Below are 15,282 nucleotides of genomic sequence, written 5' to 3' on the forward strand. Positions count from 1 at the left end.
CCCACCTCTGACTTACTGCCTGGACTAGGAAATTTGCTGCTCTAGAAAAGGTACAAAATGAAAGCCACAGAATAGGTAGAAGTTTTCTCTGGAAAGTCCAGGCTCATCAGGACAAACTTCTGGGCCTGGAAAGAACTATCATGCTGAAAGGAAACTCAATGAAATACAGGGAAGGGAAAAAGCCTTGTTCATGTTTCAGCAGGTCACAAGGTGCAATAAATGACCATATTATTGAATGCAAATATGTACTCTGGATCAGTTGAATGGCTCTTTGAGTTTGGTTAATCAGTTACAGAATGATGTTGTTTGCTGTTGCCTTTTCAAGAGACTTGAGAAAGAAGGTCTTGTTTTTTTAATCCAGACCAGATTTGTCTCATTTTTAGGAAAAAAAGCCCATACCGTCTATGGTACACGGCACTGCCAAACCTATTTTGTGCAGATTCCCACCTTCATCAGGCCCTTTGAGGAGAGCCAACCAGAGCCTGGCAGGATAGTGGATTGATGAGGTGTCTCACAAGGTCTCTGACCTAAAGGTCAAAACTCTGTAGCCTACTGCAATTCAGCAGCTCCAGAATTCAGCTTCCACCTTGATACAGCAAATGATATCATAGAACCACAGAGTCATAGAAAAAAATGGGTTGGAAGGGGCCTCTGGAGATAATCCAATCCACCCCCCTCCTCAAAGCAGGGCCAACTTCAACAGTTGCTCATATCTTTACACTTTTGCAGCCTGTGTTCAGAAATAAGGTCCGTGAGTGAGTCTGCTCTCCTTTAGCAGGAACTGTGTAAAAATTGTGCTTTCCAAGGCTTTGCTAGGGAGATCTGGGCAGTACAGCAGACTGGGTAACTTTTCCATGTAGATATCCTTACTAGTGCTCTAGGCATCATCTGAAGCCCAGGCCTATGACTTAGACTTCAGTGGGAGCTATTTCCTTTTTCTCCATGTTAAAGTAGCTGATGACCCTCCAAAACCCAGCCCAAAGCCCTCAGTATCTCACCTCAAGTTGCTAGGAGTTAATACACAAAAGAGACCACACTGCCCAGTGCGTTGCAAGAAGATAATGGAAAAAGTTTTCAAAGAACATATTCCACCACTCAAAGGACGGAGCTGCTGGGACATTGTCATGGAGGCAGGAGGACACTTTTTGACAGTTTTCGACATGTTTAGGCCTGTATTCATTCTCCATTTCCAGGCAAAACTGGTGCAGGCTGTGGAAAGAATTATATAAGTAGTGACAGGTAGATATTCCCAGCACCTGACTTTTTCTCTCAGAAAGAGAAAAAAACAACATTAGAGATTGAAAATTATGGTTTATACTCAGGGGGACAGCAGCATGTAGTCCAGCAGAACTGGTTTCTCTTGCTGTCCCACTGAAAGTAACAGCCCTGCTTCCATGACACTTCCTTTTCTTCCCCACTTACTCAGATTTGAGCTAGTGATTATCCCCCATAGCTATGTCCCATTCACTGCCCATTTCCTCCTTCTGTGCAGCCGCCGAGTGAAGACCATGAGCAGGGTGACATGTGGGAGCACAGCTCGCCAACAGACTGCAGCACAAAACTTTTCCTGCAGGTATCTCAGTCCTTCTGGGTAGCTAATGATGTGGTGGGCGAGAACACTTGAGTTACTTGGAGGAAGAAAAGCTGGAGGGGTTTATGGTGTTAATCACACATTTTCCTGGAGCAACTGGAAGTGAAACCCTGGAAAGTCTGAGCCAATTCCTGAAGCTTTGCTAACTCTGTCCTCTGGCTCCCATCAGCAAAGCTGGTGTCTCAGGTCAGGACTTGGCCCATCCTCGGCATGGTCTGTTCAAGGTCGTGCTAGACCCATCTCAAAGAAATCCTGCTGCTCGTTACCCTCTGCTATAACTTGTCAATATGACAACCTCATTGAGAAGAGACGAGTTTTGGGGTTTAAAGATATCAGGGTACCCAGTGTTGCTGGATATATGGTAGTGCTCTGAGTGATTTAAGAGAAACCCTTGGTAAAGGCAACACCACAGCGGCTGGAACAAAGGATCAACAGCAAAGCTGGTAACACACCATGAATGTCCGCCTCCAAACTCTGAATTAAACACCCACTCAGCTGAAACGTTTGAATGATGAATATCATCATCGGGGGGTGGGGGAGAGGGAAATCTAGGCGGCTTTATTTTTCCAGTGTTACAGAAAGTATTTCCTTCCTCCTGCAGATGCGCAGCTAGGTGCTGGAAACAGTTACCCATCAAGTTCAAGCAGCTGTACTCATGTGTCACCAGGCAATGAGACTCCAGGCCCGAGCTGTCAGCTCCACTATGGAAATTAATGGGCCAGACTGTTTACGTTAGTGGAAATCATCCCATTTAAATATATATGTTATGCTGAATACCTAACACAACTGTAAATTGGCAGGACGGAGAGAAGGGGAGTGGGTCTGGAGAAGGCAACATGGAGAGGGAAATGACAGAGTGTAAAAAGAGAAAATCTGGGAGAGGGAGAAAACGTCCTTTGGGAAAGATATTAATTCGATGAAAGAAATGTAAGGAAAGCCAAGAACTGATCAGATAGCACTGGAATGAGAGTGAGAAAGAGGAAGATAGTTATATGGATGGATGTATGGATAGATAAGATCCGTGCGAGAGCAAGCTCGGTGTGGGACTGTATAAGTGTCCCGAACATCAGAGGTTGCTTGGATCAAATATCTCCAAGGGTCAAAAAAGCTTCCAGTGGTACCAGCGAACTTCAAACCAGAGAACAAACACAGTCCAGAAAGGGAATGTGCTGCCTATTTTTTCTTCCCTAATTAGTATTCAGGAAAAGCAGCATTTTTCTGCAGCATTTAAAGAGAGTAAATAATCAAAAACATGCTGTTGGAAGAGCTGGGAAGGGGCCAGAGAACATGGGTGTGAGGCAGGAGAATGACTGGCAAGGTTTCCCACGTGCAGAGGAGGGTGATGGGGACTTCTTCTGAGCTGGAGGAGAGGAGGGGGCAGAGTTTTTAGCCTGTCTGCACGTGGATCCCATCTTGTGACAAGACGATAGCCCAGATCCCCTCCCAGCGGTTTGCTATGATGCTCCAAGCGCGGGCAGCCAGGATGGGAATCACTTGCCTCCATCAAAGAATACCTGTTAATGTCTCTTTGCAAGCATTTGCCTTGCCTGGGCTTCCTGAGGAGGAATCACACCCCGCAGGGCTTCAAAGAGCCTGTTGCCATAGCTGTTTGGGACCTCCAAGGTGACACTGTTCTAGGGGGACCTCCAAGGTCATGCTGTGCTGCGGGTACCTCCAAGGTCACTCTGAGCCGGGAGATAGTTCAAGGCTTGGCAGAAACATGCATCACTCCATCAGGAGGGGTACTGGGGACTTCTCCCTGATTTTGATGCATCAGTAAGGACCAGGAACCATTTTTGCAGATGTTGATAAAATTCTTATTTTGATGAAAAGAAACAGAGAGAGGGGAAGAGACCTTATCTTGAGATCAGAAGCACTGTCTTTCAAAAGTGAGGTTAAAAGCAAAGATAACCTAGAAATTGGTGATGACTAAATTTATAAGGGACATCGTTTATTTGTCAAGAAAAAAGATTGTTCCATTCAGCCCCCCACATTTATATTTTTCAATCAGAAACACGAAGCTTCTGATCTGAAAAAGAATGTGCCTTTTTGTGTGTGTAAAAATTCGCATTTCTTAACAGCTCTTTTTCAACGCTGCTGCTGCAGTGAATTAAATCCTCAGCTCATGCCTGCACTGGTGGGGCAGCGAGACGAGAGCAGGGGCTGGGAGACGTCGGGTTTCCCTGCATTGCCCTACAGCACAGCCGTGCAGGGGAAAGCAGAAATGATTCAGAATTTAAATATTGCTATGAAGAAAACATCAGCCTCGCCTGCGTGTGTAAGCTCACAACTCCAGGAGTGTGTAAATGCGTTTTTGTTTTGAAGGAGTTTGTATCACAGTGGCTGTCTCAGCTCTGGGGTGCTGGGAGAGGTGGCTGCTGGAGAGAGAAGGGTCTGATGTGAACAGATCCCAGTATTCAGCTGTCAAGTATTATGGGCCAGGAATGCTGCAGCTGTGAAATGTGGAAACAAAATGATTCTGTTTTGCAGAAGGACCTTGCTGAAGATGACTCCACCAGCACAAGATCCACCAATCCATCACCTCCCGGAATCCCACATGAGAAGGTGGGATAATTACTATAATTTTAATGTACTCCAAGATGATTTAAATACACTGGGTAAACTAAAAATATCCTGCTTTTCCATGAAGGCTCTGACTTTCTGAGGTAATGCTGCCCCAGAGCTGCCGATGGTTCACGTGCCAGCCCCTTCTATTACTCCTCAGGGCTCCATAAACCATGTCACAATTCTTTCCCCTTTGCCCAGTGGAAAGTCTTTGCCTCCTGCATTTTGCATACCTCTTCTTTGGAAAAAAAAAAACCACAACAAAACAAACAAAAACCCCTCTGCTGTTTCTCTTGCAGTTCCCTGGCAGGGAACTATGTCTCCCCTAGCTGTGGTAGAGCTGCAGAAGGGACAGACGATGGAGAAAAGGACGTTAGCAGAAAGGGTGGGGAGCAGAGAGCCTGGGCCAGATGAATGCTTCAGTATGCCTGGAAGTGTCAGTGAAGTGAATGGTGTGTTTCTAACACAGTCCTGAGCATTGAAATACTGCTTAAATTGCCTCCAGAACTGACATGAAATACGAAGATTTGGAAATATCTCCTGTGATTGATTGAGTGACTGATTGATTTGATTATATATATTTTATATGTGTGCATTAGGGCTTGATTCAGCTGTCTAAACATGGTTTCCTAGAGCCAAGTCAGATGCTACAGGGTATCCAGTCCCGGACTCCAGCTCTTGCTTCTGAGGAATGCTCATCTTCCCTTGGCTCTGTGTCACTTTGCCAACACCGTGGGATGTCTCAGATATACAAGGGCATCTCAGATGGCACCAGGCTCCTGTGCGTAGGCAACTGAATCCCACCCTCTGAGTCATTAAGGCTCGTAGAGATCATGTTTTCAAGGTTTTTCTCTGCAGTTACTGAGACCAGAACTTTACCTTAAAAATAAATAACATCCACAGCCAAGATTCTTGGATAGTCAATTAATTGTGTGGGGGCTGGTTTGGAAATATTCTGAAATCTGATCCTTGCTGTAAAGTTGGGAATTTTGGCAGCAGTATATTGTGTATATTTTGCCTAGAATTGTTTCTACTATACAACCAGGAAATAATAATTTAAAAAGAGACTCTGATCCTTTAATTTATTTTCAGAGGTCTTCAAGGGTCCCATGCATGTCTCCCACCCTGCTGGAAGGAAGGAAATCTAAGATGAGGTTGGGTCTTGCATTTGTGCAAATGCAAAATTCTTAGGTAGCCTGCCATGATTGTTGATGTTAATCAAAGTGGGTTTAGGAGCACAGAAGTTCACTGGACAATTCCGATGGATAACCCATGTAATAAATGAGGTGAAACATGCATCTTCCCTGGATGAGGATCTGGGTTTGGTTTTGGTCAGTGCTAGGGAGGTTTCTGGCTTGGAATTGCACAGTTCTTTGGTCTTGAGCAAAGAATGCGGGCAAGTGGGTCAGTCTGGACCGCCAGCTTTTTGCATTCGTTTGTAGGGTCTTCTGCGTGAGAACTGCAGGGCAAGCTCACACTAACGGGAACAAAGGATTTCACAAACTCCAGCTGATATGAAACCAATGACCTTTGTTCTGCTCCTCAGTTGACCACTGTGAAATTATTATTGCAGAGATAAAGATCATAAATTTTTGTGTCTGGCTTTTCTCCTAGATCCTGTTTAACAGTGTTTCTTGGCAGTTACTTAGTAGATAGTTTTTAGCCCTGGCTCTGTTCCTAGAGTACTGGCAATTAAACATATTAACATTCATCTTTAAAAATAGTGAGGAGTGGGTATCCAGCCTCCCCAGATGAACACCCCCGAACACGCAGAGAGCCTGCAACAGAGCAGAGCCCAGAACCAAACCACGCAGACGGTGGAGAGACGACCTGGTCTCTCAACGTCCTTTCCAGTCTTTGTTTCTAGGACCTCCCCACCCTCTTTTCTTCTCCCTGGTAAATTCATGCCCATCACTTCCAGGCTTTGCAACCCATGGCTGGTTTATAAAGAAACCACCATGTCAAGGGGTCTTTAAACGAGTGCTACGGTTCAGGCTGTTTCACTCCCGGATAGAGCGACCTGCATCTGACGTGTTTTCCAGGCTGCTGCAGCGTCAGCGTGCCTGTTGAGCTGGGAAGGAAAAACCAACAAACAGTCCTTCTCCTCCCTCTGCCTGAGCTCTGACAGCGTGAAGTGGAAATGACCTGGCTGGTAATTTAGTTTTGAGCTTCCCTGCCTGAGCCTCTCTCGGCCTCTCTAAAATGCGTAGGAAACATATTGTTATCTCCAGATACTGATGGCTGCCCAAGAAGAAACAGACCCCTCTGGGAGGCACATTTTCATCTCTGCTTCTCTCCTCACTTCTTCATCGGCAACGACAGCTGGCAAAAAATGATGTGGGAAAAGACTCAGCTGTTAACTGAGCACAGACAGAGGTGAGGGCTGTATACCCATATTGCACCTCAACTTCACAGCGAGTCTTTGCTGTGTTACCTAGTGAAGCTGTTCTTCCAGCTTGTTCCAGGACATTTTCCTTCACTGAAGGGATGCTCTGGGCTCTCATTCCCCAAGATTTCTCACCCAGGGGCATCGTGGTGATGCTTTCTCCGTTGAGGACCATAAAGCTCAAATCTCTCCCTCCCAGAAGATTTGGACAAGGCTGAGAGCAGACAGAAACACAGGTCAAGAACCAGCAAATGGAGGGCAACCCAGTGACTGCACACCATTATCCCAAAGGGAGCTGATGGGGCTGAACCACTGCACGAGGAGCACTTGAGTCCATGGAGAGTAAAGATGTCCAGGGACAGGGAAAGGGGGAGCCTGAGCAGGGGGTCTGCAGCAGATATTCACAGATAATCAGCAAAAGAAAGCAGTAGTCTAGAAGATTGCTTCCCTCCAGGAGTCTGCAGGAGCCAGCTGCCAAGGACATCCCTGCAGAACTGGGGCACGACTGAGCTGAATTTGGATGTAATCATAAGCTTGTAAAATATTATAGAGCGAGGACACTGGAAGTGATAAGCCTTGAAGGGCAAGAAAAGACCCACTCCTTCCCACTGAATTACCCCACAAAAGCATGGGTCCATCACACCCTCCCAGCCTGCAGACTTCCCAGCTACTGGGATCTCAGAGGAGTTTCTAGGGAAGGACAAAGGCACAAGCTAGGCAGGTTGCTGCATGCAGGACTGGCTTCAGGGTGGGGGACAGCACAGCCACTCTAGCATGGGGGTGGCTTGTGCCCCTCTCCTTCCGGCCATGCAGACTGGGATGGGGTCATAATGCAAAATGTGGAGGAAGAACCCCAAGGAGATATTGTCACTGCTGTTACCAAAACCTGGTCCCCAAACCTGGACATTCTTCCTGTTATACAAAGGATGTAGTTCAACACCTTGGTGAGGGCAAATCTGCAGAGGTTGGTGTAATAGTAACGAGGGGTGGATTTGGGGTCTGTAATGTAGGACTAGGAGGCAGCAGTCATGTGCAAATACCTTTGAGGTGGGTGAGTATAAAGGAAGAGGGGTTATTGTAGTCACCCTGTTTTGGGGAGGGACAAGGTTCCCAGGCCCTGGGGATGTCTTTACCCCTCTGTGTGATGAGCAGTGACGATGGCTGTCCCATAATTTTTTTAAATTAATTATTTGGTGTTGAAAGCTTGATCCCTTAGCCCTCAATTCTTTGAAATCAACAGAAAGACTAGGGCACTATCTCGCAATAGTCATTCCTTGAGGCGACGCCTTCCACCAGGCATTTTGAGGTTTTAATCATTTTTGGTGTTCTTCATAATTTCAGTTAATAAATCCAGGGTGGTTACAGTGATGATTCATGCAGGATGCATCCTGTTTCTTCTCTCCCACATCTCTCTGGCAAAAAGCTGCTATGGATTAGGAACTTTGTCCTTCATTTTTAGAAATTGCTCTCTCACTATAGACTTCAAATGAGAATTGCTGTGGTATTTCACTGTGTGCTATTTCAGAGAGCTGGCTTCTTTGACGCAGTCATCATCTATATGGAAAAGAGGTGTGTACATGAATCAATGGTATAGTTCAGCTGCATCTGCATTAGAAAAGGCATAAAAATGAATGAAATGCAGTAACTGAAATGTGCTCTCCTAGGATGCTATGTCAAATCGGCACTTCAGATATACGACAAGAGACTTTTCAGGCACGGGCTGCAGAACAAGCAGGGTCCTACAGTTTCACACCACAGTTTCTACATTTCCATTTTCACCTCTGGTGACTGGAGCATGTCAAGGTTTGGGTGAGTTCCTCAAAAGTTGCATGATATGTCTTTCATCTGCTATTTAAAAAAAAAAAAAACAAAAACAAAACCAAAAATGGCGGGTTTTCTACCTTCGTGTTCCTTTTTATTGACCAGTTCTAGAAAATGCAGATGTTTTTCAGCCTAGACACTGGAGGAAGGCTGCTCTTCTCCATAGAAGAGGCAACAGAGCAAACTGTGCCAAATCATCTTAATATGAAACAGTTGGTCTGTGCAGCTTTAGGCAGTCTTAGGGGGGTCCTTTTCAGCCGAAGGACATGTTTTCTGCTTTGGGTCTGCCCAGCTTACCAGCGGGGGTAGTAAAGCCACCCAACCCAAGACCTCTTCTGCTGCTCTATTTGATCAATTAACAAGCAAAGCAGTGAAAAGACAAAGCCAAAAATCCTTAGAGGAACAGATGATCTTAGCTGTCTTCCTTCTTCTTCAGTAACAATGAGGGGAAAAAGAAAATATCCATACTTCTGCCCAGCCTAATCCCATCACCTGTCACACCTCACATGCCAGAAGCCTAGGCATGAACACAGCCTACATCTCACTGAGAGAGGGGACCACACCACCAAAAGCAGGTACTGGTGGTGGGTTTCTGCCTGTGGGATGTTCAAGACTCTGCTTATAACAGTGGAGAGCAATAGGAACTGGTGGAATAGGATTCATTTCATCCTAAAACAGATGTTTAAAATAGGTCAGATGAATTCCTCTCAGGGACTACCATTTTTTCACCACTGGCTCTAAAAGGGGCCTGGGGCATAGCTGTAGATAATTACCGTGAAAATATTAGGTAAGATGAATCTCATCACTTTATTGGAGGGATCTGAGCATGTACTTCAGTTCCCTCTATGCACTGTGTAAAGGGGGCAAGTCTGAAGAAGAGGTCATTAGGCTTTATCATTACTCCCTAGATCTTCTAATCTAACAAATACTGGAGAGAGCAGAGATTGGATTTGGCCTCGTCACTTTCCAAACCATGCTTTAATGTCTGAGCTTCTCTTTGCCCTGGTGCTTTCAGGTTATGAGTCAATGGGAACATCCTCACTCTGGTTTTAGACGTACGAAGCATGTATTTCTGCTTATGGTCAAAAGCACAAAAGATAGCAGGTAGAAGAGGAAACGAGCAGCCAGCTCTACTCAATATTAACAGCTCTGCAACTCAGGAGGCATGTTTAAGCGAGTTTATCTGCCACACACACTGCCCCCACCCCCCCCAAAAAAACCCCACAAAAACTGGCAGGTTGAATAAAAGCACTCGGTAGAAGAGTGACCCCAGGGAGAATGAGATACCTTCTACATAATTATCTCCAGTCAGGGTTTGGCTCTGCTATTGTAGATGTTTATCTTTCACGCCCACTGCCGAATGGCCACATAACAACCCTTGTGGTGAAATATGTGAATAGAAGGTAAAGGAATGCGATGTTCTTCTTGTTTTGCATGGTTCAGGATCAAATGCATCAAACACCGGTAGCATGTATCGCATCGCACCGAGCTGTGCCTTATCACAAGGCTGTATCCTGTTGGCATCGCAACACGCCCAGCCTCACAGCCGAAACCCGAATGAAGCAATCTCTGCCCTGAGGACCTTGTAACTAAAAGGTGAATGGGAAAGAAAAAGAAACAAGCGCACAATGTGCTGGGAGAGCTCTAAGCTTTGATTCAGCAAAAACTCTGAGGACGCATTTCATTTAAATGAGCCCTGAAATTCACTCCCATCTGTAAGCCTTAAGAGCATTCTTACGAAAATAAGCCATGATTATTTCTCTCCTTAAAAAAAAAGACAGTAAACTAGAGCCAATTCCAGAGTTATGAAAATAATCAACATTAATTTACAGACTAATCAACAGTGGGAAACACTATTGGTTTCTAAAGGATGTCTGTAAGGCTGTTATCTACCAGGATCAATAACCACCTTGTAGTAAATCCCCAAGGTGCTGGCAGAGGCAACCACAATATTCACTGAAACTGTTGCTCATCTCATATTTATGGGAGCGTGGTCACAAGAGCCAGCTACAGGAACAAATTCAGACCTGGCCTAACCTGACACAGTATCTTTGGGACAGACACACACTCCTGCTGAAACTGAACTTTCAAGTAATAAAAACCCACTTAGGAAAACACTTCCCGATGCCCAATCTGCTGACTTATGGGCACTTGTGTGATCCTGGGTTTAGCACAGGTTTGGGATTTAGTATCAATGTCATCACTGCAACTTTTATTTCTACAGGCACTAGTGACTGCACCTTATGCTGAGAGATCCCCTTTTGCATGACCCTTAACTTCGGTTTTCATTCTCAGCCTTAAAGACATAAAGCATGGGCAACTGGAGCTGAATGAAAAAAAATTAAGTGAATGTGTTACCTTGCATTTGTGAGGAACACCTAGCACCAAAAAAGATAGTAACCATGGCACAGCTAGCACTCTGTTAGTCTTTACACTGTGATAATTATATCCTTGAACCTGAGACAGCGGGGTAAAATGGAAGGGAGAGTGGCACTGATCCAAGCTTTATCAAAGCACTGCCTGTTTGGAGTCTCATAAATCCAGCAAAGAAGTCGAGTCCTAAAAGGCAAGAAGGTGTGGAGCAGGTAATCACAGCTCTTGGATGGATTGCTGTCACTTGCAGGGCGTCCATCAATGCTCGGTGCCCTTCCAGATGACAAGGTCTGGTTGAGGAGTTTGCAAGTGCAATTCTAAGACCTGCAGCAAGCCTTCACCCAGACGAGGTCCCTCCTGGTCTTCAAGTTGGTGACCCAACATTTTGGCTCCCCGGAGCACTGGCAATATTGACTGTTTGGTGGTGGCCAATGCATTTCCCTGCTCCCTGCCAGATCTGCCTCTATCTGCAGGCAGAGGAGGCAGAGAGCTTTCCCTCCCCCTCCTTTCCCTTTTCCTATAATATCAGGCACAAAGATGCTGGAGATCTCAGGAGGCTCATCCCTCTCTTGCAGAGGAAAGAAAGGCCTTGTGCTGTCCTTGTGCCCTTTGGTTCTGTTTTGCTTTATGCTTCTACTAAATCTGTCCCCAGGGCTCGGCGCGGCTGTAGCAGCTATATGGCTTGGCACCAGGGTCTGTTTTAAGGTTGCCGCGGTGACTGTGATGGCAGCATTTAAAAATGGCACAGCCCGTTATTTAATGCCAGCTGGGCAGGGATTGCAGGGAAGGTCGGTCAGTGACCCAGCGTGACCCGTTATGGATTGGCAGCTCTTTACAGCAGGAACATCACGGGGAGTGAGCGGCGAGGGGGATTCATGTCTGCCAGCATCTGCGGGGAGTCGAGCAGTTTGGCTGAGGTTTGGAGGAGCTTCCTGCGGGTGAGAGGCACAGAAAGCTCAGGCCAAGCACCACCGTAACCGAAACTGGTCTTGAAGAACAAGGCACTTCATCTTACAGCAGACGAACCTGCTTTAATTATATGTGTGTAGTAAGCAGGGGAGTAAGAACTCATGATAAGAGAGATGCAACAGCCCCAACAGAATTAGCTTAATTTCTCCTGTGCCCTTAATTATCTTAGAGGAAGAAAGGCTTGAGGGATATGAAAAGCTTGGAGAGGTGAGGGGGAAGGGAAGGCATCACGATCAGCCTGCAAGGCTCTCCCAGACTGCCCTGGTCCCCTGGGGCACTCACAATCCCAGCATTCCCCAGGCATGATGTTGACATTGCTGGGGCCACCATCCTCCACAACGCAAGACAGCTACCAACCACCTTTGGGGTGCGCCCAAGAGGGGTGCACTGTGCTCAGAGGGGGTTTTGCATCTCAAAAGCAGTGGGAGCTAGTCAGCAACGGACATCATTTTGGCAGCAAAGGGCAGACGCTGCCCAGTGTCTAACTGAATAATAGTAAGTCGGCACTTCTATAGCTTGCTGGGCATTGCACATCCACGTATCCCTGCGAATCGCTCGTCATGAGGGTGTATTAATAAGCACAACTCCCAGGCTGCGGCTGCAAGCAGATGAGAGAGGACGCAGCTGCCCCGCCATGGGGAGGATGGGATTTGCAGCTGGTTTCCTCCTGAGTCAGCCAGGCCATGCACATGGTGGTTGTGATACTGGCCCCTTGGCCTTCTCATGATACTGCCCCGATGTCCAGGAACAAGGAATCTACTCCCATTTCTCAATCTAAGGTCGAGTTTAATCCTACCTGCCTGTTCCTTCCAAGTCTTCCTCTCCCCTGCAGCAGGAACCAGCTCCTCATTCAGGCCCTTGGAGCTTTCCCAGGAGAGCAAAAACCCCTATTTTTTTCTGTAATTGCACCAGAGTGAAGCTATTTCTCCAGGCGGCATCTGAATGGGAAGGTCTCGGTGACACAAAGCTCAATGTCTCCCTACCTTGGGGTCTTTGATGACTCTTCCATGCAAGTGGCCTCTTAGATACCTCTTCTAAGATCAGCCATACTCCACTGAGCAGATGCTGAGGTGACGGGCATGCTCATAATTAAGATATGCCAGGAAATGTTCCTGGGAACGACATTCAACCAGACGTAGTGTTAGTCGTGGCCCTGGTGCAGATCTGGTCTGCATCACTGGCATCCACCAGACAGGCCTGGGCATGGCTCAGAGGCCAGCAGGTACAGGGAGCATCCCCAATGCACATGATTGCGAGTATCCACTGGGTTGGGTGTAACGGCAAAAGCCACGATGTCATTTCTGGACACAGAGTTTAAAAAAAAAAAGGTCAGAAAATAGCCCTTAGCATGTGTAGTACTCATACAGTGTCTCCTAAATGACCGTCTAGGATGTTTTTAGGCAGCTAAAATTAGGTGAAATGAACGCTGTTGTTAGCACCCATTGGTGATCACCCTGAAGTCTTTGTCAGCTAAGGTGCATTGCAAGGCTCCGATCTACCATATCTCCAGCCCACCATGTAGCTGTCTGGCTCACCAGAGACAACTGTGATAAACAAGCCAGCCTGCCATCCTCTTTAGAGGGCGTCTTTACATCCTCCAACCCACTGTTAGCTGGTAATAAACTCCTCCTGAGCTGGAGGTGACAGCTTTATCCTCCCAATTAACCCATGCGGTGCATCTGAGTCATTTCACAGTGACTCCAGCCCTGGCCAAACTACAAGAGCCTGAGCCCCCTGAGCCCCCTGAGCGCCCCAGGCTGCTCCCACCCGGTACCAATGCTAGCTGCTCTGCCCAGTGCCCCATGGGGTGGGAAGGTCTGCGAGGGGAGGGGAGCATCACTACCCAATTGTCAAGACAAGAAATTCAAGATGGTTTTCTCCAAGACCACCCAGGAAATAAGTGGCAATACAAGATCAGGGTTTGGGCTCCCAGCTCCAGCTTCCAGCCCCAGGCTTAAACCACGAAACCAAAAAAAAAAAAAAAAGCATCTGTGAACCACACAGTCTCCTGTTAAAATAATTTGAAGAGATTAAACAATATTAAACTCTTAATCCTTCAGCCTTTTCTCAGGCCAAACTCCAGTTAAAATCAAATATGCAGAGACCTTAGCATTGGGCCATAAGGCAAACAAACTACTGGGATCGTTTTTTTAACCCACAAAACTGTAAGAACAAGTAATTATCCTAAATCTACAGCATTCTCAGGAAGGGAGCTGTATATAAAATAGGTTCCTTATGACTTTTTGGGCCAGCTTTGTAATTTTCCTTTTGGAATTTCTGACACAGCGAAAGGAAAAAGAAATTTTTAACCGTCTCTGCAAGAAGATGGTATGATTTTCAATTTCCAGAGTAGAAGTTTTGAAAATAAATACTTCCATGTGAGCTGATAAAGCTTTAACTTTGAATATCTATACTGATTCTCTCTATGAGCACACCCATAAAATCCTTACAGCTGGGGAAAGATAGGCCTTTAAATAAAAATGCTGAAAATAATTCTTAGTGAAGGAAAGAACAGAGCCTCTTTAATCACTGAATTTTGTTTATCACAACAGATTATGAACTTGAGAGGAAAACAATTTGAAAAATAATTATGGTTTTAGGATATAATAGAACTGCCATTGTGAAATGCATAAAAGTTTGCTGTTTACAAGGGAAGTTGTCTTAAAATTATTATCCCCAGGTTTTCAGAGATGGGTAACTCAGTCCTGTGAAATACAGTGTAGTTCATTGCAGGAGGAGAGGCAGCCACTTCCAGCAAAGAGGAATATGTGAAACACGATGGGGCAGTTTGTTATAGCATATTTATGGAGACAGCCTTTTTTAGGACCTTAGCCGAGGCAAGAGCCCAAGTCAATGTCCCGCAGAAGCCTTAATTCTCATGCTGAAGCCACAAAACGTACAGGCGCTCACGATGGTGAGCCATAAAGCGGGAAGGCATGCTTCTTTACTTGTTCGCAGCAGCGTAAATCAGGAGCAGCTCTGTGGATGTCCAGGACGTTAGGGCTTCCTCCACACAGTGCATAGAAGGAAAGGATCAGACCCAGCCACAGATTGTGGCGGTGCTTTAGGCTTTGTAGGAATGTTTTAAAATACGTGCTTTATTGTACCACAGCAGAACATCCTATAAAAGGCCTTGACTGAAAAGAATCATTTTAATAATGGGGAAAAAAGATCTGAAGTTTGAGTCAACAAAAGACAGGCTGTATCGGGACTGTCAAGGGAAAATTACTCCATTCAGCCTTATTCTTCGCTCGCATAACTGGCATAAAGGGGGAGTTGCTCAGGTGAAGTGAATGAGGTGATAGTGGGACTAAATCATTGTAAGAAAGTATCAGGCTTGAGATTTCATTCCTCCCAGCCTCAAAAACCACTGCTTCCCATGGGCTAGATTATGCCTGTATGTGACTTTCCTCCTTGGCTTTTTGCACTGATTTATGTTTACCTGCCACGCATTATTTAGCCATAAGTTATACCTTTGTGCTATATAATCTCCAGGCAGGATGCACCCCCTGGTAAGCAATGAGACAAATCAGGAACTTGAGAGATGTAGAAACCTTTTTTGTGTCTGTAGTGACTG

The sequence above is a fragment of the Leptosomus discolor genome, chromosome 6, assembly GCF_034619465.1.
Source record: "Leptosomus discolor isolate bLepDis1 chromosome 6, bLepDis1.hap2, whole genome shotgun sequence".
Classification (NCBI taxonomy): domain Eukaryota; kingdom Metazoa; phylum Chordata; class Aves; order Leptosomiformes; family Leptosomidae; genus Leptosomus; species Leptosomus discolor.